Genomic DNA, 24,136 nt, shown 5'->3' on the forward strand with positions numbered 1-24,136 from the left:
AGTGGGTTGCCATTTTCTTCTCCAGGGGATCTTCCCAATCCAGAGATCGAACCCGCATCTCCTGCATTGATGGGTAGATTCTTTACCACTGAGTGCCCCCTGGAAAGCCCAAAATGGGGATAATAATATATATATGACTAGGAGAGTGTTGAGGATTCAGTGAGGGAAAAGAGCCCTTGGTAGACCTTAATGCTTTATGCTAATGTTTATTCTCTGGATTAAGGAAAAAAAGCTTCAAGGTGCTTGTATTTTATAATTTTGGTGATTTGACAGAAAAGAGTAAGCATTTTTTATTTTAATTCCAGTTCTCTACTGTATTAGGGCCTTGAGCAGAGCAATTGCAAATCCTGCTTTTACTGCCTGACTTGGTAAAGTGGGAAGTGGTCTCTCTCCCTCTCTCTCTCCCCTTCTTTCTCCCTTTTCTCCTTCAGTTCCTCTTATCTCAGATGTAGAGATTAATTGGATGGGGTCCATGCTGTCTGCCAGGAAGACAGAAAGTGTGAAGCATCATCTGGATGGGTTTGGGAAGCGCTAGATTCTCCTTCCTCTGCTTTTGACAAACAGAGTGACAGCCCATCGCTGTGTTTAAACAAGTTAATATGTATGTTCTTGACATAAGGAAGCACTCTAATCATGAAATACAGCTTGCATGTCATTTGGTTTTGAGATTTTATTGAGTACTACTAATCTTGACATATTTTGGTTGGCACCACATTCTTGGTGTAGTGGGTTAGCGTTGAATAGTTTGCAGACTCTGTGAAACAAAATCCTCATTTAATGGTTTAGTTTGGCTACATTTCGAAAATACACAAAAACATAATACACTTCTATTTTATAGGGATTTTTTTTTTCAGTTTGTGGCTTTGGTTTGGTTTTGGGTTTGTTTTTTTTTCCCCTTTTTCCTCGGTGCCTTGCTATTTTTTTCTTTTTCTCTGTCTCTCTGTCTTTCTCTGTTTGTCTGTGTCTCTCTTTTCATGTTCCAGCTGCAGCAACCTACAAAGAAAGCTCCAAAGAAAGACTGATTGAACTGCAAGCAGAAGAATCCTCTTTGTACTCCTCGATGTCAAGAATGTGTCTACACCCTGGCCTAACGCTCTGAACCTTTTCATGTGAGTTCAGGGATTCAGAGCATATGAAGGCCAACACGTAATGGAGCGACAGGTCTGAAGCTCCCCAGTAGAAGCACCTGGGCGAATGTGCCATGAGACTTCAGTCAACACCAGCCCCCAATGTCACTGAACTCCATGACATCATTCCCAGGCAGGAAAAGTCAATAGGCCTCTGGCGCATTCTCTTACGTGCTTCCCTCCCTCCTTGTCCCTCCAGTTCCTAACCCAGGGACAATATTTAGAAAGCAGCGCTAGGCTCAGGCAGCCCACTCAATTACTTTGGCCAGAACCTTCTAGAGTACATTTTGCTATTGCTTTTTGATGTAAACAGGGGTGCTTAGAGTTGGCAGGGGATGTTCTTTCTGGCTTAATTATGCAAGGCATAATTATAGTTGCAGGGTCTGGAAGTAGCATAGCATTCTTTGGAGAACTTCACAGGGATTTTTCTGTTATGACATAGTTTATCTGGAAAAAAAAAAAGTAACACAAGAGTCATTTCCCAAAAGGAAAAAATAACACTATTCATGCTAGTGTTCCATTCCATATTGAGTAGATCATGAAATTGGAGTAGATTGTTTTCAGGGGTGGGGGTGTCTCAAAAATATTGAACTCATGTAATGGTGGGAAAATCTGTATGAATGCTGATGAATGGGCATGGATGGAGAAGTATATAAAAATAGATGCGTTTACTTAGGAAAGCAATAATGAATCATCCAGTTGTATGTGAGTGTGTTAGAACCCTGGGCCCCGGGGATGTGGAAAAAGATCTTACCGTAGTAATAGTAAGCTGGCCTGAACCTGAGTCATAAAATTCCTGCTGCCCCCAGATGTTCAGTTAGAGGGTACTTCGTTACTCTGCTGATGTAGCGAGAAATCGCAGAACTGCCAGGGTAATGGAGAGAACAGTGACTGAGGTGGAGAGCTAGGGCTGTTTCTCTGTTATGAAACATGTTTTTATAGGCAATTCTGATGTACGGTAGGTATTAAATAGAGCAACTGAAAGATGTTTTATTTTAGATTACTGCTAGAGTGATATTTTCCCCATGGCACTAATAATCTGGCAGCTTTCACAAGCCCATTTCGCCTCCCAGCTCCTCACGAGCTCTGTCTATGCCGGCATGGGGGTGAGCCCTTGAATCAAAATTTCTGCCTTACAAAAGGAGAGAATCACCTTTACTATCTGTGCTTGTGATACGATGCTTTTTTTCTTTTTGAGAGGAGTAAGATATTGCTCCGTTCTGCAGCTACAATTTACAGAAAGAGATATATTTCTGGACAGCCCTGGGTGGGAAAAAAAAGCATTTCAAGAACAGCATTTTGTAATTGAATGATCATTTAAGACGCCCCTTTATGCACGTACCCTGGTTTGAAAGCCAGGGGACATACCGTTTCAGCCTAACATCTCAGCTGTCTGCATCACGCAGGACGTACAATCCTTGTTCAATAGTGTGCTTCTTGCATACTTCAAGAGCTGTCATAGGAACAACAATAAGAGGCCTGTTGTTGAAACCACATCGTTTCCATCACAGAGGGAAAAAAAAAGTAATAAGGTCACTGTGAGCTTGGAGCATTGTTAGGGTTGAGCCTGCTCAAATTATTTCATTCATGTTCAAATTTAAGGAGATGAGAAACATATTGCAGGAGAAGACAAGTTATTTTACATCTGCCCCTTCCCCCACTGTAATACTGCCTGCCAGTCTCCCACCCTCTTTTAGCTGGAGGGCCTATCCTCTCTGCCACCCTACCCCCACCCCACTCTACTGGCTGTGTTTTTTTTTTTTTTTTTTTCAATTTGTTAAGATGCTAAAATCTGCTTTATGTGATTTATGAAGGAACTTGAAGCGATTAGTTTCACAGTGCATGAAAATTCCTCAGGTTCAGGGGGGGATGGCCAATCTGTTACACTGTTTGCCTGGACTGGATGGGAGCATGAGCAGCTCGGAGCCATAAGGAGATTGTGTTGAGTTATTAAACACTTGTGGTAAAGCTGCTTATTGTTAATTCCCCGATGTCCTGCTGAAGCGATAGGATAAAATCAGATCGGATTAGATCAAAGAGCCTGGGAGCCAGCCTTTGGAGCAGATTCATTTAATCAATAAAGAGACCTCCTGAGCGAGGGGGGAGAGAGTCAGGGCAGTCCTGGTCGCTCAGGAGATTAAGATGGGGGTTGGGGACAGTGGTGGGAAAGAAATAACAATTTATCTGTATTTATTTTGCTCTTCTTTTGGAAGTGTGATGGTTCTCTCAAACATTTTAGCCACACTCATCAAAGGGTTTAAATGTTTCTTTAAGATTTCATTACTCCCCATACTCCATAAACCAAGGGGTTATTTAAAACAACAACAACACAACTTCTGATCCATAAAAGGTATTTCCACAAAAGCAATTTAGGCTTAAATGATTCCCCAAGAACCAATAATCTCTTATGAGTTAATCTGCAAAATTTCCCATTGTCCCTTTGCCAGAAGAAATAATAGAGAAACAGCAAAAAGGCCAAAGTCTTTCCCCACCATCCCCTTTGTATTCTCCCTAACGCCTACCTCCCAACACCCCTCCAAACACCCCGCCCCCCCCCGCCAGTAATTATAAAGCCTTGTGTGTTAAGAGGTATGATGCTGAGTCCTTCATCCATGATTAACACTTAAACCAATGCATATTCATTCATCTCTTAGCTCCACCAAACCCAACTAAAATGAGGACTTGCCAAGAAGGAAGTGACACCCATTAGAAAGTTAACCACAGAAAATGAGAGAAAAAATGAAGGATGGAGCAAATTAGGGATGCAAGTCCCTCAATCGTTATTGGTCTTAATGGTGTTATAAAAATGATGTCGGCTTTTACCAGGAATAATTTATATTCTGAATTAAATAAGGATATGTATCTATAAATCCATTCTATAAAACTTAATTTTCCATCTAGATATGCTGATTACTTCAGGCCTGGCATACCTTTACCGGTTGTTAATTACTGCAGGATGGTTTAACACTATTTTCCAAATCAGCATGCATGCATAAAATGACTGCAATCCAATTTGACACATTATTAGTGATGATTATTGTCATAGATAAATTAGATTGAACAGAAAATAACCTTCATCCTTAGCATGTTTTAGCTCTCAGAATTAATGTGATTTGGTGAACACATATAAATAAAAATCTGATGAGTCCCTGCTGACTACAGGGCCTGCTGGTGCTGAAGTGTATCAATTTCATGCAGATGATGAATTCCTTAAGCATTCAATGATAATCATGCTTGATTTGACAAGACTTTCTCATGCTATTTTAGGGCCTTAATTTTCTGTGAAGTTCTGTCAAGTGCTCATCAAGCACCCACTTATCTCCGTATCTTAACCTGGCAGCCAATCACAAGGTTGCCTAACAGTACAGCTAGCGAGTGCCAGCCCATTAATATTCGAGTCACGTGACTGTCCAAGGAGAGAAACCAATCAATGGCTGATTAACATTCAGGTCACATGACTCCTGAGGAGAGTAAATGAGTTACACAGTAAGACATCAAACAAATTTTCATCTTGAAAGAGTGATTGCTTTTTCTGCTGCTGTGATGTTTGTCAAATTCGCTCTAGCCTTGTCCAATTAAGCTCCATGAGCTGAATTAATAATGAAGAGATGTAAGCCCCGCGCCAGCATGAGAGCTGTGAGTGGTGCCACGGAATAAGAACTGCTAAAAAAAATTTCTTAGAATGATTGAAAAATCACATCTGGATAACTGGAATAATTATTTTTGCAATCTTGATGCTATTTTGTACTCTCCAGTGCAAACGTGTGAACTGGATTATGCTGGGATGTGGTACTTGTTTTGAGTTCTGCTTTGAAGATGAAGGTGGTTTGGGGTTTAGAATGATTTTGAAAGCATTACGCAAATACATGTTAATTGGATTATTGTTTGTGACCCTAGTAATGAATTTCATTTGCACACTCAATTATGTTCTGGGGACTTTTAGAGATAAAGATCTCTCAAGATTTTTTAAACTATTTGTAGAAGGAAAGGAGATTATTGTGTATTCTATTTCTTGTCCTGGATGGAAGAAAGGGCTAAATCAAGAACTTTAGAGAAAGTTTGTGTGTATTGGTGTGTGTGCTGTTTATTTTATTAACATTCACAGGTTAGTAAATCAAATTCACTGGATTGTTTCAAAATACACAGGGGAACCTCATGAGAATTTCAGGAAAATAAAAGATGCTATCTTACTGATAATAGCCAATGACAACTTTCTTATAGTTTCCAGGAAAGTTCTTTTCAATCACAAAGTCAATTGCATTCATTTCAGCACAGATGCCCTACTAAATTCAGGTGACATGTTTAGAATAGAGACCCTTTGACTAATAAAGTGTTCATTCTTTCCCTGAAGGGAGTGAGACTTGACTAATGGTTTATTGGAATTATCAAAGAGTGTCAAATCCCTCTTAATAAGTTGCAGCATGAAATTAACCAAATTCCCAAAGGCCTTTCTAAAATAGTATAGTCAAATAAAAGGTGTTGGGCGTGCTGGAAAGAGTGTTAAAGCCAGTTACTTGGAAGTGATGAGAAATAAATCTAACTGTAGGCAGGAGGCAATGTTTATGTGTACAGTTAATAACCTTCTTAATGGGACTTCTTGGCTTGGTGATTCCCGTATGGGGAGGAAAGTGAGATGTGGAACACAGGGTAGGCGAAGGGCCATAAGTCAATTCCCAGCACTGTTAGTCAAGGGTGGAAATTGCAAAGAGAGAAGCAATGAATTTAAAAGCCCCAGCAAGCAGAGAAAGTGGAAGGAGAGCTGTTCTGGGGGAGGAGGTAGATGGGGAGTGATTGAGAGTCCAAGTTGGACCATCCTAATGGAAGGAAAACCTACTTTTTCCTAAGGACAAGGAACTCCACCAATTCCTGGAGAGTGATTCCTTTCTGACAGTCCTTACTAACAACTTTTAAAATAATGCCATTGTTCATAACTCCTCAGGGTGAGGCCCCAAAAGAGGCATATGATAGAAATATGTTGTTTTGTTTTGTTTTAAAGTAAAAGTAGAGATCCCAACCTCAAGGCTCAAAATGAATTTCAGATAACCTGTGAAAACACAGCTCTGAGTTTATATGAAAAGATCCGTGGTACCCAAGGTAATATATGTTTAACTGATACTCTTTGCCTGAATGTTTTACCCTTGACTTGCTCTGCAGCAAACTGGCAGCCTGGAACTCTGCTTACATTTCACTCCACAGGCAGTGTAGCCGCTTCCTACCAGCACCCCCACTTCCTGACACTTGAGAGCCCTGGAATGGAAGGCAGCTCGGTGGCTGTAGAAGGCCCTGAATAAAAGCGTATTCCACTTTCTGCATAACTTTACATAATTAATAGTTTTCCAGGCAAACTATTGTTTGCCTTAATTGTTGTTTCAACAGCTGTTTTCATTAAATTGTAAAGCCCGCTGTGTCTAATCCTTGGAGCCCACTATTGATAACAAGAACAGCCCTGAAGCTTGCTCTAGAGGAAGAGTTTGTTCCCTGCCAAGCTGGAAAACTGGCCTGAAGTTACTTGAAAAATAAGGCCTATAGTGGGACTGGTTGTGTAGCTAATCCATTAGGCTTTTCAAAAGAGCTATGCTCTGTACCCTTATGGCTAGATTGACCCAACAACCAATCAATGCCTTTATTTGCTGCGTGGCTGCCCCTGAAGGGTCTTAGAGCTGGTCCAACTCGTAATCAAAGCCTCCATCAGTACCGGGGCCTTGATGACATAAATGGCCAAACTTTCAACGCGGTTGGCCCTGGTCCAGTCACACCATTTTGAAGATACAAAGAGGCTGTGTTGCACGGTGGAATTCATTTTCTTGTTTACTTCCTCCAGAAACAAGAGCATCATCAGCACGCTCAGTGCATCGGATCAGACCGCGGAGTTGTTGACAGAAGCTTGGCGAGGCTTGCCAGCTTTCCACACGAAATGCTGGCTTTCTTCTCACACACCCCCTACCGTTTGTGTCTCTGCCAATTGTAGCACATCAGAGCGGCCATTGAGATAATGACCGTGAAGTCTCATGATACACTTTGATGAAGTGTAACATTTTTTAAAGGATTTTTGTCTGTGCCAAAATGATCGAGGCAGCTGACTAAAAATCACACCATCAAAATCAAGGCTGATTGATGAACAGCAGGCAGAGGCATGAGTCTCCCCAGAGAAGATGGTGGGGGGAGGGGTGGTATTTTGCAGCCAAAGTCTCTTTCCTTGTCTATGTGCAGCACAGATTTTTTTGTTTAAGTCATCTTTGTTTCAGATGAATTTATATCAGTGACGGATGCTTCAGCCTTCAACATTTTTTAATTCTTTTTTTTTTCTATCAACCCCCAGAAAATAGGAGTAATTCCTTTCTGACAGTTCCTTACTAATGACTTAGAAAATAATGTTGTTGTTAACAACTTGGTGTTGATTGGAAAAAGCACATGGGGTATTTCAGGGCAACACAGGTTTTTTACGTCAGAGGCTGACCCGAGTGTAATGTTTTGGTAAATTTGGATTTCTCTAGTTTACCTGGAATGAGAATATGATACATAGAAGTGGGTCTGAGCCAACGAAAACTCAAATCATGCCAGTGTTAAAAAAACAAAATTAAGCAATTAAATTTTAAAAATTTATTCAAGAAGTTATGGAATGGGCAGCATCTAATCTAGCAGATAGAAAGGCGCTCCAAGGAGCTGCACACAATGAAAGACTTTTGTAAGCAGATGGAAGCAGGAACAAAAAGTGGATTGGTTGTGGCCAGGCCACTTTCCTTTAGGGGATGTCAGGGGTCTGTCAGGACGAGGTGGTTAGATAGTATTACCTACTCAATGGATGAATCTGAGCAAATTCTAGGAGATAGTGGAGGACAGAGGAGCCTGGTGTGCTGCAGTCCATGCAGTTGCAAAGAGTTATATAGGACTTAGTGACTGAACAACAACAAGGGGTCTGTCAGGCAGGTAACCTCACTAGGGTTATTTAGGTGATTCCTGATGGACTGGTTTAAGATTCTATCTCTGGGAGGGACCAAAACTGTAAATAAATCTTGGTTTGGTGATGCAGGATGTAGCATAAGTCACTCCATTTTTGACTTTTTTTTTTTTTTTACTCAATAACAATGTATATGAAGACTGTGAGCTTCTTTGAGAGAAAAATCATGTGTTTAATTTACTGTCCAGTTCATCATGACTACTGTTTATTGAATACCTGCTTAGTATCAGATAACTAAAGTATACACACAGTGAGAATTTTCACATAGTGGCCATGATCTTTAAACTCCATTTTATCATCACCATTTTAGTTGAGGAAACCAAGGTCGTGGAGGAACCCGAGGCCTGGAGATGTTCAATAACTTGGTCAAGTCCAAAGACTTGGGAAGTGGGAAAGGCAGGGTAGGACCTATGTGGTTGCTCATGAGATGTGCTGTCTCTGCCTCTGAGGTTGACTGCTTCCATTGTACACCTGATAGAGCTCATTAAACGGTGCTCAGTGGGAGAACAGGAAGCAATTTGTGGTTGAATTGGTAAAGGCAACAAATAAAGTGTATTTACAGTTTGCTATTCTCACCTCTTAGAGAAGGCAATGGCACCCCACTCCAGTACTCTTGCCTGGAAAATCCCATGGACGGAGGAGCCTGGTAGGCTGCAGTCCATGGGGTTGCTAAGACTCAGGCACGACTGAGAGACTTCACTTTCACTTTTCACTTGCATGCATTGGAGATGGAAATGGCAACCCACTCCAGTGTTCTTGTCTGGAGAATCCCAGGGACGGTGGAGCCTGGTGGGCTGCCATCTATGGGGTCGCACAGAGTCAGACACGACTGAAGCGACTTAGCAGCAGCAGCAGCAGCAGCTGCTGCATTCTCACCTCTAAGCTTTGCAAGAAGACATGAGCTACACAGTATCCTTGATGCCAGTTAACCAACACATGCTCAGAGACCAAGTTTGAGTGACTGAAGCTGTTGTGAGGTTTTGGCTAACCTCTGTCTCTTTGTAGATTACCTTCTCATTCAGGGTTACAGCAGAGGGCAGGTCCAACTCTTAGGAGGAAATGTGGTTGATGAGCTTTAGGACTTCTCAGAATGTCACAGTTCAAGAGACACCTGTGCTGAAGCAAGTGCAAAAACCACAAGTGCAAAGAGGTTACAGTTAAGTTACCTTTAGGATCTTTGTTTCTGCTTCTGGAGCAAGAATGTATGTCAGAGTAGGGTGGAGGGCTGGAAACTGGGAGAAGAGTGAGAGTAAAGGAAGTCGAAGGTATAGGGGAATAGTGATTAAAAAACACTTATGTTTGGATGTGGAAATGAGATTCCCTTCTTTTAAATGTCTTCATACTGTTCCCTAAGTACAGTCAAATAAAAGGTAACAAAAGCTCAGACAGCAGAACAAAGGCATCAAGCTAATTTTGTGCACACATTACATGGAACAAACTGCAGGGTTTCATTACCCTCTTTCCAAAGAAAGCATATTTCAAGAACTGAGATAGATTCATCCCAGTTTGCATTAGATTTTTTTTAACTAATTATTTAGCCTTTAAAAAGAAAACAGCACACCAAACCCAAGTTTTGCAAAGAAGTTTTGGCCACCAAATGCGTACACCTGTGGCCCTGTGAAGGAAAAAGGACTGCAAAGGCTAAGAGAGGGCAGAAGTTGGGGAAGGCATCTCATTGCTAGAAGTCAGGCAGGAGTTACATTATCCTTTTGCCCAAGAAATAATGGACCCAGAGGTGTTCAGAGAGTTCTTTTAGCCTTCCTTCCGTACCAAAGTATGGGCACATGCATTTTATAGAGTGTGAGTATTCTACTGGGAGAGTGGATCACAAACTCATTAGTTCATTTCATGTAGAAAGCACTCACACTCTAAAGGAAGAGGGCTCTAGCCTATTTCTTTCAGGAGCCATTGAATTAGAGAGCCACAGAAATCCACTTGACTTTAAAGAAAACTCTCACTATCTGTTTGAGCCCATCCCTTAACCTCACTTTCCTCATTTATAATATGATGGCTTTATATTCTCTGAATCCCTCTCAGCACTAAAAGTGGATAGTTTTGGAAGGCTAATGCCTTTCATTCCTACTGATTCTAACAGGATCTTGAAACTAATTGAATCAGACCAAATTGACAAATAAAAAGATCTATTTGTTACTTTCCTAAAAGGCTCCACTTCCCAGCCTTACTCAAGCTAGAGTTTATTGAAGTGTGGTCTCTGGACGTAGGGCATCAGCCTCACCTGAAATGCAAATGATCAAGCCTCCTCCATCACCTACTGAATTAGAAACTGGAAATAGGACTCAGCCATCTGCACTTCCTACTGCATGTAGGAAGTATCACTACAAACAAAGCTAGTGGAGGTAATGGAATTCCAGTGGAGCTATTTCAAATCCTAAAAGATGATGCTGTGAAAGTGCTGCACTCAACATGCCAGCAAATTTGGAAAACTCAGCAGTGGCCACAGGACTGGAAAAAGTCAGTTTTCATTCCAATCCCAAAGAAAGGCAATGCCAAAGAATGCTCAAACTACTGCACAATTGCACTCATCACCCGCTAGTAAAGTAATACTCAAAATTCTCTAAGCCAGGCTTCAGTAATATGTGAACCATGAACTTCCAGATGTTCCAGCTGGTTTTAGAAAAGGCAGAGGAACCAGAGATCAAATTTCCAGCATCCACAAGATCATTGAAAAAGCAAGAGAGTTACAGAAGAACAGCTACTTCTGCTTTATTGACTATACCAAAGCCTTTGACTGTGTGGATCACAATAAACTGTGGGAAATTCTGAAAGAGATGGGAATATCAGACCACCTGACCTGCCTCTTGAGAAATCTGTATGCAGGTCAGGAAGCACAGTTAGAACTGGACATGGAACAACGGACTGGTTCCAAATAGGAAAAGGAGTACATCAAGGCTGTATCTTGTCACCCTGCTTATTTAACTTATATGCAGAGTACATTATGAGAAACGCTGGGCTGGATGAAACACAAGCTGGGATCAAGATTGCCAGGAGAAATATCAATAACCTCAGATATGAAAATGACACCACCCTTATGGCAGAAAGTGAAGAATTAAAGAGCCTATTGATAAAAGTGAAAGAGGAGAGTGAAAATGTTGGCTTAAATCTCAACATTCAAAAAATGAAGATCATGGCAAATAGATGGAGAAGCAGTGGAAATGGTGAGAGACTTTATTTTTGGGGGCTCCAAAATCACAGCAGATGGTGACTGCAGCTATGAAATTAAAAGATACTTGCTCCTTGGAAGGAAAGTTATGACCAACCTAGACAGCATATTGAAAAGCAGAGACATTACTTTGCCAACAAAGGTCCGTCTAGTCAAGGCTATGGTTTTTCCAGTGGTCATGTATGGATGTGAGAGTTGGACTATAAAGAAAGCTGAGCGCTGAAGAACTGATGCTTTTGAACTGTGGTGTTGGAGAAGACTCTTGAGAGTTGCTTGGTCTGCAAGGAGATCCAACCAGTTCATTCTGAAGATCAGTCCTGAGTGTTCATTGGAAGGACTGATGTTGAAGCTGAAACTCCAATACTTTGGCCACCTGATAAGAAGAGCTGACTCATTGGAAAAGACCCTGATGCTGGGAAAGATTGAGGGCAGGAAGAGAAGGGGACAACAGAGGATGAGATTGTTGGATGGCATCACTGACTCAGTGGAGATGTTTGGGTAAACTCTGGGGGTTGGTGATGGACAGGGACGCCTGGAGTGCTGCGGTCCATGGGGTTGCAAAGAGTCAGACACAACTGAACGACTGAACGGAACTGAACTGATCTGCACTTTTACCAGCCCTCCAAGTAATTCTGATGCTTGCTCAGTTCCCAGACCACTTACTTGCTGTAGCTGTCCCAGCTGCCTGACATGACTTTTTTTGAGGTCTGTTTGAGACCCAGGTCAGATACTTCTTTTTTCTAGAAGCCTTTCCAGCATCCCCCAAATGAAATTAAATTCTCCTTTTCCTACTGCCTCGGACCATTTCCCTTCTACCTCTGTCAAATGTCTTCTCATCTGCTGTAACTGTATGTGTGTCCATGATGTGGAGTCTGGCAGGGTGTGGTAAGCAGCCTCTAAAATGGCCCTCAATGATACACATTTGTTTTCCTCCTCTTGAGTGTGAGTTGGTCTAAGTAAGGCTTATTTCTGAGGCAGAAGCAATGGGATGTCAATTCCAAGATAAGGTTATACAATGACTGGTATCCATCTTGGTCATATTCTCTTGTCTTGCCTCCCTCTTCTTTCTCTCTCTCACTCCTTCCATCCCTCCTCTTCTTCTCAGCTTTCTCCTCTCTCTTCCTGCCTCATCACCCCTTCTACCCAGTCTGACCACCATGTAAATGTTAGGGAACTGTAGGGCGAAACCACTTACCCTGGCCAGGCAGGAAAATAACCACGTGCATGCAGGCATGCTGCAGTACTTCTGTCGTGCCCGACTCTTTGCCACCCCATGGACCATAGCCTGCCGGGCTCCTCTGTCCATGGGATTCTCCAGGCAAGAACACTGGAGTGGGTTTCTGTGCCCTCCTCCAGGGGATCTTCCCGACCCAGGGATCAAACCTGCATCTCTTAAGTCTCCTGCATTGGCAGGCAGGTTCTTCAACTAGTGCCACCTGGGAAGCCGAACCATGTGATAAATTGGCTCATAATGAGGTCCCAATAAAGAACAAGGAACTGACAAGTCGCCGCCAAAAAAAGGACCAGAAGAATTAGGGTGGGCCAAAAGGAGGGTGGAGACACCAGCCTGTTGGCCCTGTCAACCACCCAGGAACCCTCACCCTGGGTGAGGACACGTGTGCTCCACCAGAAGGGCCCTGAGTTGGACCAGAATGGGCACAGGCATGATGATTGGCCAGACAACGTGAAACTAACCCCACCTCCATAAAACCTAAGATGGCCAGCCTTGAGGCAGAGCAATTCTTTTGGGTTCCATTAGTCTGTTGCTGTCCCATTTAGCGCCTCTTTTCAGCAAAGTCTTTGGCTTTGTCAGTGTGTATGTCTCCTCGGATAATTCATTTGCGAGTGTTAGACAAGAGCCCACTCGTGGGCCCTGGAAGGGGTCCCTTTCAGCAAACAAGCTCATTCCAACCTGGGCTGTCCTGCCAGGGAGGCCCTGGAGAATGAGACGCCACATGGAGAAGTGAAGAGCCAGCCCTGTGGGAAGGCGCCTGTGAGTAAGCTTGTAAGTGGGTCCTCCCCGAGCTGAACTTTGTAGCGACTGCCGCTCCTACAGACACTTTGATTTTCAGTTTTGTGAGGGACCTTGAGCTAGAACCACCCAGTTCAGCCTCTTCTCCATTCCAAAGTCACAGAAGCTATGAGGTAATAGGTTGCTAAGTTTTGAAATAATTTGTTGTGCAGCAGTAGATAACTAAAACGTAGGGCTGGCATGTGTTCATGTTCTCCAAAGTGTGTAACGGGATGCTTTGCTCATAATCGGAGTTTGCTATATGACTGTTGGAATCAGAGGAATGTTGCCTGGAGAAATTTTCAACATTAGTTAATTCTAGGTTTGTAAGGGATGTATTCACTGTTGGTTCCAGGGAAAATATGCTTGAATAAGTTATCAGAAAAATTAAAAAAGGATGGAGGTCAGGGTGGGGATAAACATGTGATAAGTTTGAGGAAAACACAATTAAACTTCTAGACAATTTGAGTTTTTCTGTGCTTGTGGTTCTCTAGCTGGATGAAATGATACTTAAAAAAGAAAAAAAATAATCATTAGAAAAGGACTGAAGCCCAAGTACCCAAATAAGTATCTGCAGTATGATAAAGCCCAGGAAGTGTGAAAAATATCAGCCAGAGGCCACTGTTTGAGGACTGAGCACAACACTGAGTCTGAGTTTGCATTTAGCAGTATCCAAAGAACTCTGCTTCATGTCTATTCATTCCCCTACTACATACCTTTTCCTCAACATCCTGACATTTACATTTTTCTTTTTTTATTGACATACAGTTGGTTTACAATATTATGTAAGTTTCAAGTGTACAACATAGTGATTCACAACTTTTAAAGGTTATACTCCATTTATATTTATAATAAAATATTGGCTTTATTCCCTGTGCTGCACAGTATATCCGTGTATGTGATTTATTTTGTACGTAATAGTTTGTACTTCTTACTCCCCAAGCCCTGTCTTGCCTCTCCCCGCTGCCCTCTCCACTGGTAACCACTAGTGTGTTCTCTGTACCTTGACACTGATTTTTCATTTTTTCTTTTCCATTATAGTTTATTATAAGATATATGAATACAGTTCCGTGTGTTATACAGTAGGGCCTTTTTGTTTATTTTCTACATAGTAGTTTGTATCTGCTAATCCCAAACTCCTAGTTTATCCCCTTCTTCTCCCTTTGGTAACCATAAGTTTGTTTTATATGTCTGTGAGTCTGTTTCAAGAACAAGTTAATTTGTGTCAAATTTTAGATTCTACCAATAAGTGATGTTATAAGATATTTGTCTTTCTCTGATAAACTGATAATCTCTTGGGTCATCTATGTTGCTTCAAAGGGCGCCTGATTTCATTCTTTTTAATGGCTGACTAATATTCCATTGTGTGTGTGTGTGTGTGTATACACATACACACTGATATTTATATTTTCTAATCAACAACTCCCAACTTGCCTTGAATGATCTTCTGAAGGGAAGAACAACACATGCTGCTGGGAATTAGAAGTAGCTAGACACATGTCCTCCTTCTATTATGCAAAGTATACAGCTTGCCTGTCTCAGCGTCACTCCGGTTTCTTTTCCCTTTCTTATCTGAAGAAGAACTGAGTGTGCCTGAGAGGAAGGAGAAGCGGTTGAAGACAAGCTAGCAACTCACCTCTCACACAATCAGAAGCTTGTCCACAGAGTGACAATCTGCTGTTCCCTGCCTTTTAGGACTAGCACCCAAAATGTTCCCTGGGTGCTCCTGAATGCTGTTGGCTCCTTCCACACACACACACATATGAGAGTGTAATGCAGTCCTTTGAGAAGTCTGCTCTTGGAGAGAATGCTGCCAGCTGGAACCAGCAGTGGAACTTCCTTCTCTTAGTACTTTAGGGCATAATGGAGACTGACCTTCTGGGAGACTGACTGCTGACTAGGAGAGGAATGAAGACTTTAATTTCAGATGAGCTTGTTTGCACTTTTCTGGAGAAAAATCTTGACTTGGATGACACCCAATGTAATACAGTTTATTTGGTGTAAGTACAAGGATTTTTCTTTTCATTTTCTCATTTCCTGAACATAGGGCTTTCTTTTTGAGGATTTTTTTCCCCCACTGTTGTTGTCATGTTTGGCCTCATTTTGTAGAGTGAAAAATTATTTAAGAGAAAGGCTCAATTAAGTTTTATATATTAGCCTGGCTATTGCTTGTGTTACTCAACTAAGAAAGAGCCAACTAAAACTAAATAACTCTGTGATTCAAGGCACAGCACTTATAGAATAAGTGTCAGGAAAAATTGTTTCTCTTATGATCTGAGGGGTACCCCAAGCAAGCTCTTCTGCGTTTGGAGGAATTTTGAAGTTGTTGCTTTATAGATCTTGCCAGAAAGATCCTCTGGGGTAAACAGGCTTCAATTTCTTCCTTGTTCCTTTCCCCACATGCCTGCCTCACCCTTCCCAAAGACTTTCCTTTCTGAAGAGCATTCTCCTCCTGAAGATTCACCTAACTCTACATTAAAAAAAAAATTATTTATTTTTGCCTCTGCTGGATATTCTTTGCTCTGCAAGAGCTTTCTCTAGTTGCCCCAAGCAGGGATCACTCTCTTGCGGTGTGCAGGCTTCTCGTTGTGCTGGCTTCTCTTGTTGCAGAGCACAGGCTCTAGGGTGAGCGAGCTCAGGAGTTGTGGCATATGGGCTTAGTTGCCCTGCTTTATGTGAGATCTTCCTGGACTGGGGATTGAACCTGTGTCTCCTGCACTGGCAGGCAATTCTTAACCACTGGACCATCAGGGAAGTTTGCATAAGTCTATGTTTTAAGGGAATATGTTTTCATTCCAATCCCAAATAAGGGAAATGCCAAAGAATGTTCAAATTACTGTAGAGATGCACTCTTTTCACATGCTAGCAAGGTTATATTCAAAATCCTTCAAACTAGGCCTCAGCAGTACATGAACTGAGAACTTTCAGATGTACAAACTGGGTTTAGAAAAGGCAGAAGAACCAGAGATCAAATTGCCAACATTTGTTGGATCATAGAGAAAGCAAGGGGGTTCCAGAAAAGCATCTACTTCTACTTCATTGACTACACAAATGCCTTTGACTGTGTGGATCACAACAAACTGGAAAATTCTTAAAGAGATGGAAATATCAGACCACTTTACCTGTCTCTTGAGATACCTGTATGTGCATCAAGAAACAGCAGTTAGAACATGGAATAATGAACTGATTCAAAATTGGGAAAGGAGTATGTCAAGGCTGCATATTGTCACTCTGCTTATTTAACTTATATGCAGAGTCCATGATGTGAAATGCTGGGCTGGATGAATCACAAGGTGGAATCAAGATTGCCAGAAGAAATACCAATAACTTCAGATAGGCCTATGATACCACTCTAATGGCAGAAAGTGAAGAGGAACCAAAGAGCCTCTTGATGAGGGTGAAAGAGGATAGTGAAAAAGATAACTTAAAACCCAACATTTAAAAAACTAAGATCATGGCATCTGGTCGCATCACTTCATGTCAAATAGAAGGGGAAAAAGTTGAAGCAGTGACAGTATTTTCTTGGGGTCTAAAATCACTGAAGATGGTAACTGCAGCTACAAAATTAAAAGCTACTTGCTCCTTGGAAGGTAAGCTATGGTAAACCTAGACAGTGTATTAAAAAGCAGAGACATCACTTTGCCAACAAAAGTCCATATAGTCTAAGTTATGGTTTTTCCAGTAGTCATGAACAGATGTGAGAGTTGGAACATGAAGAAGGCTGAGTGCTGAAGAATTGATGCCTTCAAATTGTAGTGCTGGAGGAGACTCTTGAGAGTCCCTCAGACTGCAAGGAGATCAAGTCAGTCAGTCCTAAAGGAAATCAGTCCTGAATATTCTTTGGAAAGACTGATGTTGAAGCTCCAATACTTTGGCCACCTAATGTGAAGAGCCAACTCATTGGAAAAGACCCTGATGCTGGAAAAGATAGAACGCAAAAAGAGAAGGGAGTGGCAGAGGATGAGATGGCTAGATAGCATCACTGACTCAATGGACATGAATCTGAGCAAACTCTGGGAGAGAGTGGACAACAGAGGAGCCTGGCATGCTGCAGTCTACTCGGTCACAGAGTCAGGACTTAGCAACTGAACAATAAAAAGAAACCATTTTGGACTCTGGTCAAAGAAGTTATTTCTAATACATATTTATTAGATATTAAAAATAATAGTTTGATCCCTCTTGCAGTCATGCATGTATGTCTTAATTGGCTCAGCAATCAAAGCCTGGACTACAACCAATACTTTTTGTCCACTCCAGCTCTGAGGGCTCATTCTAGCTCATCATCCTGCCCATTCTAACCTAACCCCTTCCAACCTTGACTTGTTTGGTCTTGGAAATACTGAAGTGGATTCTGTTCTTCCCCATCCCAAACTTATTTCTGCCAAGGGAGATGCAGAGGCAGAATGGTGGTTCACATTGACGGCAATGAAAGCATGCACACGGCCCAACCCTGCCTCCCTCCTCTGTTTATCGTTTTGTCAACTTGGAAGACATTTGCCAGGGAAGAAAAGGCACACATTCTTGGTATAATTTATAGTGCACTGTTAAGCAGATGGTATAAGTGGTTTATTTTTAAGGAGGTTATTACTGGTCACAAAACTTCAAGTCAGCTATTTGCAGAGAACCCTGATGAAGGAGGCCCCTGTTTGTGGCGTCCACCCTCCAGAGCATCTGACAAGGGCTTACTGTGCTTTTGCACCCAACCACATTTAATCCATTTATAAGACCCCTTTGTATGAGATGCCGTACCAGAGGAAATTAATGTAGGATATTGCAAACAGCTTTTAAGAATGTCTTTTCTATAGAAGAATTGTGTCATTCTGAGAGAAAGTGGGCTTCCCCCCCACCCCACATTGTTATGACTTGACATCTCTAATGTGGAGTGTTTCCAGCCAGTTATGATAAGAAAAGACTGAATTTTTCACTCTTGTGGAAACCACAGCCGAAGAATGCTATTAGATTATCTATTGTCTTACTCTTCTCCTATAAATATAAATAGAAGTGCGTTTAATTTGGGGTCGGGTCCAAGTTCGGGGAAGAGAGGTGACAGCACTTTAAAACCAGGCAATGAAAATTTGAAAGTTCAAGATGACAATGACTAGTCATTTGGACAACAGAAGATAAACATGTGCCTTATGGGAAGGAAGATATTTTCTCATCAAGTAGGAAATTTTGGTTTTCTAATTTCTGGGAATGAAAACAAAAATTTTAAATTACAAGCTGACATCAGATGCCAACTTTGGGGGTTTTATATTTTCTAAATAGGGCATTATGAAGAAAGTAACTACTATCTCCAATGTCCTCATCCCAAGAAATAAGGACAATATGATGTAAAGAAAAAGTGAGACATAATCCCACAGAAAACCATTCTGTAATAAAGCCATCTCTGTGTACGGTGTCACTATACTAGACTTTGGGGGTTTTGTTTCTTCCTTTTAGAGCAGACAGTGAACTTGTCCTTACTGCCTGGCTCCAGTTTAAAACTTGGTGCTAGAAACGCTGCTCTGGGCATTTGAGTGCATCAGCTGTGAAATCAGATGACCTACGGTCAAGTCTGCGCCTTGTCACCAGTGGTGTGTCACCTTGGGCAAGTTATTTCCCTGATTTTCCATTTTCACACGTGCACAATATGGATAAGAGTGATACTCTTCATAAGGCTGCTGGGAGGATTACATGAGGTAGTGGGAATTGATTGGTGCATAATGAATGCGCAATACTAGGCAGGTGTTATCAAAGGGCTGACGTAGCCCTGGGGACCATTGTGAGCATAGAATACAGAGTTAAAGCAGAGATTTTAAAAGAACTGACATTAGAAGAGCATAATTTTTTTTTTTGCTAAAATTACCTAATTTTATCATTTATACTTATAAGCAATCATTTAGTAAATAAAGAGTATAAATTTGAAAGAAACAATCAATATCTTATGAAAGTAGAGGTAGCCAATATAGAAAATGGAGTTCATAGAGGCAAAGCTTATTGCTTTTTTTCCTACTTGAAATATAGCTGGCGTGCCATATTGTTAGGGCATTCCTGGTGGCTCAGACAGTAAAGAATCCGCTTGCAATGTGGGAGACCTGGGTTCAATCCCTGGGTTGGGAAGATCCCCTGGAGGAGGGCATGGCAACCCACTCCAGTATTCTTGCCTAGAGAACCTCCATAGGCAGAGTAGCCTGGTGAGCTGCAGTCCATGGGGTTGCAAAGAGTCAGACTCGACTAAGTGACTAAGCACAGCACATTACATTACAAAATGATCACCACGATAAGTCTAGTAATCATCTATCCCAATGCAAAGTTATTATAATATTGACTCCTTATGCTGCATATTACATCTCTATAAATTATTTTTTGTATAGCTGGAGGTTTATACTTAATCCCCTTCACCTACTTTACCCAACCCCCTCTGGCAACCACAAGTTCATTCTCTGTATCTATGAGAATGTTTTTTATTGTTGGTATTTTAAACACCTATTTATGTATTTAGCTGTGCCAGGTCTTAGTTGCAGCACATGAGATCGTCAATCTTCGTTGTGGCTTGTGGGATCTTTAGTAGCAACGTGAGAACTCTTAGTTGTGACATGTGGGATCTAGTTCCCTGACCAGGGATTGAACCCAGGACTCCTGCATTGGGAGCATGGAGTCTTAGCCACTGGACCAACAGGGAAGTCTCTATGAGTATGGTTTTGTTTGGTTTGTTTGCTTTGTGTTTTAGATTTCAGTATAAGTGAGATCATATGGTATTTGTCTTTCTCTGTTTGATTTATTTCACATAGCATGGTACCCTCTTGATCCATCCTCATGTTGTTGTAAATGGAAAGACTTCATTCTGTTTTTAATGACTAATATTCCATTGTATTTTTATATACCATAGCTTCTTTATCCATTCATCTATTGATAGATACTTAGGTTGCTTCCATATCTTAAGCTATTATGAATAATATTGCAATGAACATAGAAGTGCACATATTTGGGTGTATATATTTTTTCAAATTATTGATTTTGTTCTCATTGAATAAATATCCAAAAGGGAAATCACTGGGTGGTATGGTAGTTTATTTTTAGGTTTTTGAGGAGCCTTTATACTGTTTTCATAGTGAAGAAGTGAAGTCGCTCAGTCGTGTCCCACTCTTTGCGACCCCATGGGCTGTAGCCTACCAGGCTTCTCCGTCCATGGGATTTACAGTCTTCCCAAAGTGCAAAGGTTCCATTTTCTCCACATCCTTGCCAACACTTATTATTTGTTGTCTTTTTTATAACAGCCATTCTGACAGGTAGTAACTCATTGTAGTTTTGATTTGCATTTCTCTGCTGATAATGATATTGAGCATCTTTTCATGTGTCTACTGGCTATCTGTATGTCTTCTTTGTGTTCCCAGCACCATTTATTGAAAAGACTATCTTTTCCCCATTGTATATTCTTGCCTCTTTTGTTATAGATTAATTGACCATAGGTGTGTGAGTTTATTTCTGGATTTTCTGTCCTATTCCATTGTTCTATATTTCTGTTTTTTGTGCCAGTACCATACAATTTTTTTTTTTATTACTCTTGCTTTGTAGTATAGTCTGAAGTCAAGGAGCCTGATTCATCCAGCTCCATTTGTCTTTCTCAAGATTGCTTTAGCTTTTTGGGTTTTTTTTGTGTTTTCATTAGAAATTAAAAATTTTTTTGTTGTAGTTCTTTGTAAATGGGGTTGTTCCCTTATATTCTATTATTTTTTCAAATAAGTTCTCTGCCCTTTTTTTCTTTCTCTCTTCTCCTTCTGGGACACCAATAATGCAAATGCTTACTTTGATATTGTCCCCAAGGTTTCTTAAACCATCCTCATTTTTAAAAACTCATTTTTTTCTTTTTGCTGTTTAGCTTCAGTGATTGCCACTACTCTGTCTTCCTGATTGCTGATCTGTTACTCTATCATCTAATCTACTGCTGATTTTTTTTCTTTCTATAATATTGTTTATTTTATTGTCTTGTTCAGTTCTGTTTGTTTCTTCTTTATATTTTCTAACTCTGTTGGAATTCTCACTGTGTTTATCCATTCTTCTACCAAGTTCCTTGAGCAACTTTATCATCATTTCCTTGAATTCATGTTGGGTAGATTACTTGTCTCCATCTTGTTCAGTTCTTTTTCTGAGGTCATGGGTTGTTCCTTTGTTTGAGACATATTCCTCTATCTCCTCACTTTGCCCAATTCTATGTGTTAGGTAGGTCAGTTATGTTTCCTGACCTTAGAGAAGTGGTGTTATGTAGGAGATGTCCTACGGGGCCCAGTGTCACACTCCTCTCTGGTCAGCAGAGCTGTATGCTCTAGTGGTGCCCCCTACATGGGCTATGTGCTCTTCTGTGCAGGCTGACTACTGTGGGTGCTCCAGCAGGCAGAGCTGGCTCTTGGCCTGGTTGGCTATAAGGCCCAGCCTCATAGAGTTGCTGTAGGCCTGCTGTGGGCTGGAGTAGGCTTTCTGCATGGTTGGCTGTGCAACCTGAATGTTCATCTGCTGGCCTGCTGGGTCCCAGAGAGCTGGTTGCACGGCCTGGAGGCACATGGCTGCTGGAGACCAACTGGGAGGCAGGGTAAGCCCCTGCTGCCAATAGGCTAGAAGGAGGATTCCAAAATGATGCTTGCCAGCACCAGTAACGTCATAGAGAATGAGCTCCCCCAAAATTTCTGTTGCCAGTGTCACCATCCCCAGGGGGAGTCCCAGTTGCCTCCTGATTCTCCAGTAGGTTTTTCAAGATCAGCAAGTGGATGTGACCCAGGCTCCTTCCCAACTGCTACCTCTCTGCTGAGTCACAGAGCAGGTGAGTTTCTATAAACATTCTTTAAGAGAAGAGTCTCTGTCTCCTATGGCTCTCTGGCCTCCTAAGCATAAGCTTATTTTCAAAGCATGATGCTCTGTGGTTTCATCTTCCCTATGCAGGATTCTGATGTGAGATCAGACACCTCACTCTTTGGGAAGAACCTCTGCAGTTTGTGATATTCCTGCTGTTTGTGGGCCGCTGACTTCAGGAGTGTTGCTCCAGACTGTACTGTGTCTCTGCCCCTTATACTCATCTGGTGTGACTCCTCTTTTATATCTTTCATGGTAGAAATCTTTTCTTCTAGTTTTTAGGCTGTTGCTCTGTAAGTAGTTGATTTTGGTGTGCCCATGGGAGGAGCTGAGTTCAGAGTCTTCTTACTCTGCCATCTGGGGAAGCTCCAAAGCGAATTGTTTTTTAAGTAAAGAGACATAAGATTTTGGTAATAGATGTAATATAATCTCTGAGAGCTGTTGTTCTCTGTGGTCAGTTAGAGATATCTCAGTGCCCCCTTCAATACTTAGATTCAGGAATACTTCTTCCACCATTTATTTTCTTTCTCTTGTTCCGATTTTGTTACCATTTTTTTTGTCAATTTCTGATTAATAACTTGACTTTTTCAATACTTTTGACAGATTCTCATTTTCCCCCAGCCTCCATCCTTCTGACAAACTCTTCTTCATCCTTCAAGATATCTTCTTTGAAAAAGATTTCTCTGTTACTTCCCTAATTCTTTTGTACCAAATTGTGATTTTAAAAATTATCTTTTTTTTTTTTCCATGAAATTGTGAGCTCTTAACAAGCAAGGGTGACATTCTTATATTACTGGGAAAAGTTACCCTCTTTCCCAGGTGCCAAATCCAGTACAAACTATGCACTTAATAAGTACTTGTGGAGTGGATATTGCATAAATACACTGAATGAGTGAAGATCAATTTGTAGGTGAACAAGTGTTAGCCAGTGTGTTGTATCAGAGTAATGTGAATCAGCCATTTCTGGGAAAAAAAATGTTGATGTATTTTTAAACTGATGTGACAAGAAGACTTAAAGAGAAGAAGTTACTTTATACCAACCAAACAATTGTAACAATAGCAAGTCACATTTATTGAGTGCTTACTATATGCTGACATTCTTTAAAGTAGCTTATATATACATATATCATCTTCTTTAATTTTTTCAGTAATCCCATGAGGTTGCTGTTATATCCCTCTTTATAGGCAAGGAAACTGAGATTTAGAAGGATTGAATAAAATCTCATAGATCACACAGGTGCTGAGTAGTGAAGCTGGGACTTGAACCCAAGCTCATGTGTCTGTTCCAATATATTTTGAAGTTACAGCCGTCACCCTGAATAGCATCCTCAGAATAGTGGAGAACATCATAGAATTTGAAAAGTCTCTGAGGCAGGCTTTCACAAAAGCACTACACTTCAAAGGAACGTGTCTTTAGAAATACATGGAACAGCTGAAGATTTTCTGAAAGTTTGCTGATGGGTGAAATTATATATTTGGGTACTTGAAGACTTTTATATGGGGATGAAATTACTTTCACAGTAGGCAACAACAAGTAGAAAAAAAACTAGATACAAACGTGGGACATGCAAAGAAATTGTGCAAATGCAGCCTAAACAATTCCAATTAATTAGCATCTGAAGAGCTGAAACCCTCTATGAATCTTACCATGTGACAAAGGAACCAATGTCCAATTGTAGGAATGTGAAGTTGCCATATTCTTCTGTAAGTGAAACGCAGAAAATGAAGTCAGTTCAGGTCTTTTTATGAAAGATCTAGTTTTTTTTTTGGTACCACAATGTTAAACTTAGTAAACAAAGTTTTTTCTCATTAAGAATTTCTTCACTAAAGGACTATAACAAGCTTTTAAAAATCTATTTATTAATGAAAACACATTGCTTAATTATCCACTAATTACAGTCTTTCAAAGTCCAGGAAGCACCTATTAATGGGAAACAACACAATTTAGAAAAGAAACCACAATGAAATTCTGGAAGAATGAAAATACTTCACTACAAATGCTTTTGACCTCTTATCATCCCTTTAATGTTCACAAA

At 41.0% G+C, this 24,136-nt stretch overlaps 1 long non-coding RNA gene across 1 annotated transcript; it reads right to left on the minus strand.

Annotated features, from left to right (window-relative positions):
* Positions 1–655: 655 nt before the first annotated feature.
* LOC147367089 (uncharacterized) lies at positions 656–6,436 on the minus strand. Its single transcript, XR_015169165.1, has 5 exons — positions 6,310–6,436; positions 2,496–2,580; positions 2,281–2,390; positions 1,882–1,991; positions 656–1,574 (listed from the first exon to the last, which is right to left on the minus strand). It is a non-coding gene; the product is annotated as an uncharacterized LOC147367089 (long non-coding RNA).
* Positions 6,437–24,136: the final 17,700 nt, after the last annotated feature.

Source organism: Bos grunniens, chromosome 8 (genome assembly GCF_055505025.1).
Source record: "Bos grunniens cultivar Pamir isolate PY7600 chromosome 8, Bosgru_T2T1.0, whole genome shotgun sequence".
NCBI lineage: Eukaryota > Metazoa > Chordata > Mammalia > Artiodactyla > Bovidae > Bos > Bos grunniens.